A 6,362-nucleotide genomic window follows, 5' to 3' on the forward strand; every position below is an offset into this window, starting at 1 on the left:
TTTTATAGAATAAACTAACTCTCTGGTTAGTGTAGGATTAAGAGCAGAGGGACCTGACTACAAGCGAAATTTTATTGAAAATATCATTACTGAGCTGGCTAACTACAATGCTATTAGAGGGAGAAGCTGCATGAAGGGATGAATTGCTGTTTGTCTGCTTTATGATTCATTCATCTGATTATGCCAATCGAAACAATTTGCTGCAGTGTCTTTTGTACACAACCAGGAAACAGAGGCTCTCAGAGCTCCAGTGGTTCTCTCATTTGCATGTGGCTTGGTACCATTTGAATCAACCTGTACGTAATTAGACTCCAAAGTCCCCCATCACACACAGAGGTACTTTTCTTAAGAAAAGCAGGCAAAGTCATATCAGGTCAAATTTCCCCAGCCGGTGTAAGCCAGCCTGTGGTGCCAGAAGACTTGTAGGGAGCAGTCATGAATGCTTTTCAGATCAAGGAAATCAGTGGAGGTGTATTGACTTAATGTGGGCAAAGATGACAGACGAGGTGAATGTTTGTGACTATGAACTTATGCATGTGGCTGGTGGAAACCCAAAGGTTTGAACTTGTTCTATCTCATCATCCCCCAGGGCAGTGATCTAGCCCTGAGTATGCCAGTAAACCACCGATCAGGAAACATTACAGAAAGCCCTAGGCACGTGCAGCCTTGTAGCTGTCTTTTTGTCTCATGACTAGACCTTCCACGTGTCCTTGTTCTTGCCAGATTAGAGCAGAAGATCTCTTTTAAGTGCTTCTTGGCTGACACTGACCACTCAATAGACAGATAAAAAGTAGAGAGATTTCCTCCTCCTGTTTTTCCTCCTCCCATACACAATTGTCACTTATCTCCCCAGCTAAGCCAATTATAGTGCCTCAGAAGTGTCCCCACGAAGAAAGGGAAGCAGCCAGACAGACACCAATTGAATTTCCTACAGGCACTATACAGAGGTTGTTTTGTTCCTGCAACAGAGCCATTACTCCCTTGTGCCACTGGTGACTCAACTGAAGACTGAGCCTTGTGAGACAGTAAAAACGATGCAGTATTCCTAAAAATCCAACAGGCACTACAGATGCATCATGAAAATACTGATTTTATTATCAAAGAGTCCAAACTGCACTCTAAACTTTAGGGTTTCAGGAAGCTGCAAAAGGGGAAAAAATCAGGGAAGAAGAGGAGAGGGCAATAGAGATGAGGGGAGGGTAGTGCAGGATGGGAAAGGGAAGAATAAGTGATCATTTCTAAACGCCATTGTCTTTGTATGGATAGCTGATGCCATCCATTACCTAGTAAAAATAAAAAGTTGTCATTATTTGGATCCCACTAGCAGCAGTATCCTGGCCATGGATGAAGACTTGCATTGTGCCAGACACTGCACAAATGTTGAAAAAAGAGCAGTATATATGGCTCCTCTGCAAAAAGGAAAAGCATGTCTATACTAGCTTAAATCCATCTAACTTGCGTAATAATGTAACAGGGCCTCTGCAATACAAATTGGAGTGTTGGGTAGCTGTCCAATTCAGTATCCAGGGTACGATTTGCACAGATGTTCTGCTGCTACCCAGGGCAGCTAACACGAAGCTACAGTGGACCTGTTTCTTATGCTGCAATCCCACCTTCCAGTTGCAGCTCAGAAAACACCTCAGTAAGAGTGGGAATGAAGAGCAACATCAGGGACTCAGCAGCCTACCAAGGGCAGCATTCTGACAAGCTGTCAGTAAGTTTGACGTGAGTTTTAATGAATGCAACATGTTGTCAGCTGAGGATCAAAGTCCTAAAGCATTGCCAGGTCTATGCTATAACAAATCCACATCATTACTGTTTTGTTAATATACTTCCATCAACAAACCTGTACCAGTGAAAACTAGGGCTGGTGGCTGTGCCTGGCAAAACTGTGTTTTCATTAGAAGAATCTGCACCAGTATCATTGCGTGAAATAAGACCAGCTGAAATACACAAGGGCTTTTGCTGGAACAGCAGTTTTGCAGAGCAACCATATCTGTTACCAATAGAGCACTGTTGGCAACATTTTCTAGTGCAAGACCACCCAGCTGTAATTCCTTTAAAGTGTGTATTTTATTGAATGTTCATGGTAGTTTCAACATTTGCATAAACTGAGGCGTGTCTATCCAGCACTGCCATCCCCTAAATATTGTTTGATAGAGCAGGAGGAAGGAATGTAAGAAGAAAGGGAAAGGGAAGGAAGTAATAGTTTTACCTCAGTCTTCAAAGAAGAAAGCAGAAAACCTCCATTTTCCTAACTACTTCAGCTTCCTAACTGACAGATTTAATTTGTATGTAAATTTGTATAAATTGTGTTTTGGATGAAGATGTTAAAAGTATGTGAAACTTGTGTAAATATGTATGTATGATCTAAAATGAAAGGTGTGGTGTGAAAGATACATTGCTTTGGCTATCAGCACATTCATATGTAGTTGATGCCAGAGATGAAGGAACAGGCTTTTGTTCTTTCTTTTTATGTGCCTAAACTGGGATCCATGAAAGTGTCTAACCTTCAGTTATGTCAGGCTTCCTGTTGCTTGAAGTCAACGTCTCATGTCATGTCATGCATCTCATCTCAAGAATCTTTCATTAAAAGACATCCCTCACAAGAAAAGTCAATCCCACAGCAAAACAGTTTAATTGCATCAGGTAATTGTCACGGACATTTGTTTTGCCCAATGAATCACAGAATCACAGAATCGTCTAGGTTGGAAAAGACCTTGAAGATCATCCAGTCCAACCATTAACCTAACATTGACAATTCCCAACTACACCATATCCCTAAGCGCTATGTCAACCCTACTCTTAAACACCTCCAGGGATGGGGACTCCGCCACCTCCCTGGGCAGCCCATTCCAATGCCTAACAACCCATTCTGGAAAGAAATACTTCCTAATATCTAGTCTAAACCTTTCCTGCTGCAACTTGAGGCCATTACCTCTTGTCCTATCACTTACTACTTGGTTAAAGAGACTCATCCCCAGTTCTCTGCAACCTCCTTTCAGGTAGTTGTAGAGGGCGATGAGGTCTCCCCTCAGCCTCCTCTTCTCCAGACTAAACAATCCCAGTTCCCTCAGCCGCTCCTCGTACGACCTGTGCTCCAGACCCTTCACCAGCTTCGTTGCCCTTCTCTGGACACGCTCGAGTCATTCAATGTCCTTTTTGTAGTGAGGGGCCCAAAACTGAACACAGTAATCAAGGTGCGGCCTCACCAGTGCCGAGTACAGGGGGATGATCACTTCCCTGTCCCTGCTGGCCACACTCCTTCTGATACAGGCCAGGATGCCATTGGCCTTCTTAGCCACCTGGGCACACTGCTGTCTGTCAATCAACACCCCCAGGTCCCTCTCTGATTGGCAGCTCTCCAGCCACTCCTCCCCAAGCCTGTAGCGCTGCTGGGGGTTGTTGTGGCCCAAGTGCAGCACCCGGCATTTGGCCTTATTGAATCTCCTCCAGTTGGCCTTAGCCCATCTCTCCAGCCTGTCCAGGTCTCTCTGCAGAGCCTCCCTACCCTCGAGCACATCAACACTCCCACCCAACTTGGTGTCATCTGCAAACTTACTGAGGGTGCACTCGATCCCCTCATCTAGATCATCAATAAAGATCTTAAACAGGAGTGGCCCCAAAACCGAGCCCTAGGGGACACCACTCATGACCAGCCGCCAACTGGATTTAACTCCGTTCACCACAACTCTTTGGGCCCGGCCATCCAGCCAGTTTTTTACCCAGCAAAGCGTGCGATCATCCAAGCCTCGAGCAGCCAGTTTCGCCAGGAGAATGCTGTGGGAAATGGTGTCAAAGGCCTTACTGAAGTCAAGGTAGACGACATCCACAGCCTTTCCCTCATCCAATAAGCAGGTCGCCCTGTTGTAGAAGGAGATCAGGTTTGTCAAGCAGGACCTGCCTTTCACAAACCCCTGCTGACTGGGCCTGATCATCTGGTTGTCCCGCATGTGTTGTGTGATGGTACTCAGGATGAGCTGCTCCATCAGCTTCCCGGGCACCGAAGTCAAGCTGACAGGCCTGTAATTTCCCAGATCATCCTTCCGACCCTTCTTATAGATGGGCGTCACATTGGCCAATTTCCAATCTGTCGGGACCTCCCTGGTCAGCCAGGACTGCTGGTAAATGATGGAAAGCCGCTTGGCGAGCGCCCCAGCCAGCTCCTTCAGCACCCTCGGGTGTATCCGATCCGGTCCCATAGACTTGTGTGTGTCTATGTGATGCAGTAGGTCACTGACTGTCTCCTGGATTGCGGGGGGGTCGTTCTCCCAGTCTCTGTCTTCTGTCTGAGGAGGCTGGATTCCCTCAATACAACTAGTCTTACTATTAAAGACTGAGGCAAAGAAGGCATTAAGCACTCAGCCTTCTCCTCATCACTTGTTACCATGTTTCCTCCTGTGTCTAGATGGGGTTGGAGGCTCTCTCTGGTCTTTCTTTTGCTGCTCACATACTTATAGAAACATTTCTTGTTGTCCTTGACTGCTGAAGCCAGGGTAATTTCCAGCTGGGCTGTAGACCTCCTGATTTCCACCCTGCATAGCCTCACAGCCTCTTTGTAATCACTGTGAGTGGCTAGTCCCTTCTTCCAAAGGCCGTAAACTCTCCTTTTCTCCCTGAGTTCCAGCCAAAGTTCCCTGTTCAGCCAGGGTGGTCTTCTCTGTCACCAGCTTCTCTTACAGCACCTGAGGACCGCCTGCTCCTGAGCCATTAAGACTTCCTTCTTAAAGAGTGTCCAGCCTTCCTGGACCCTTATACTCTTCAGGACCGTCTCCCAAGGGATCCTGTCAAGCAGGTACCTAAACAAGACAAAGTCAGCCCTTTTGAAGTCCAGGATGTCAGTTCTGCTTCCCCCTCTCCTGGCCTCTCTAAGAATAGAGAACACTATTATTTCATGATCGCTGTGCCTAGTCGTCCTCCAACTGCCACATCATCCACCAAGTCCTTCTCTGTTCACAAAGAGGAGATCCAGCAGGGCACCTTCTCTGGTTGGTTCTCTCACCAGCTGTGTCAGGAAGTTGTCTCCCACACATTCCAGGAATCTCCGGGACTGGTGCCACTCTGCTGTGTTGTATTTCCAGCAGATGTCTGGGAAGTTAAAGTCTCCCACAAGAACAAGGGCAAGCGATCATGAGATTTCTCCTAAATGCCTACAGAATATTTCATCCACCTCTCTGTCCTGGGTGGGTGGCCTGTAGTAGACTCCTACTACAACATCTGCCCTGTTGGCCTTCCCCCTGATTCTAACGCAAAGACACTCTACCCTGTCTTCGCTACACTTGTACTCAAAGCAATCATAACAGTCCCTAACATACAGCACCACCCCACCAGCTCTCCTTCCTTGTCTGTCCCTCCTAAAGAGCTTGTAGCCATCAATTGGTGCACTCCAGTCATGGGAGACATCCCACCATGCTTCTGTAATAGCCACAACATCATAATTTTCCTGTTTCATCATGGCTTCAAACTCCTCCTGGTTGTTTCCCATGCTGTGTGCATTAGTATACATGCTTTGGACACGCTCGAGTAATTCAACGTCCTTTTTGTAGTGAGGGGCCCAAAACTGAACACAGTAATCGAGGTGTGGCCTCACCGGTGCCAAGTACAGGGGTAAGATCACTTCCCTGTCCCTGCTGGCCACACTATTTCTGATGCAAGCCAGGATGCCATTGGCCTTCTTGGCCACCTGGGCACACTGCTGGCTCATGTTCAGCCAGCTGTCAATCAACACCCCCAGGTTCCTCTCTGACTGGCAGCTCTCCAGCCACTCCTCCCCAAGCCTGTAGCGCTGCTGGGGGTTGTTGTGGCCCAAGTGCAGCACCCGGCATTTGGCCTTATTGAAACTCCTACAGTTGGCTTCAGCCCATCTCTCCAGCCTGTCCAGGTCTCTCTGCAGAGCCTCCCTACCCTCGAGCACATCAACACTCCCACCCAACTTGGTGTCATCTGCAAACTTACTGAGGGTGCACTTGATCCCCTCATCTAGATCATCAATAAAGATCTTAAACAGGAGTGGCCCCAAAACCGAGCCCTAGGGGACACCACTCATGACTGGCTGCCAACTGGATTTAACTCCGTTCACCACAACTCTTTGGGCCCGGCCATCCAGCCAGTTTTTTACCCAACAAAGCATGTGCCCATCCAAGCTGCCAATCAAACTCCTTCCTACAGCCACTGACAAGACAAAGGTAAAATCTCTTTTTCAAATCCAGTGATAATGCATTGTTAAGATATGTTTATTGGAGAAGTCGTCTCATGTTCCTCCCTGGGCACAGCATCCAGCAGTTTCAGAAATGTGTCAAACAACAAGTGGAAGTATAGAAGTTTTCTAGTTTTCTAAGTAAAACTCTGGCCCAACATTTGAC

This window comes from Strix uralensis, chromosome Z (assembly GCF_047716275.1).
Source record: "Strix uralensis isolate ZFMK-TIS-50842 chromosome Z, bStrUra1, whole genome shotgun sequence".
Classification (NCBI taxonomy): Eukaryota; Metazoa; Chordata; class Aves; order Strigiformes; family Strigidae; genus Strix; species Strix uralensis.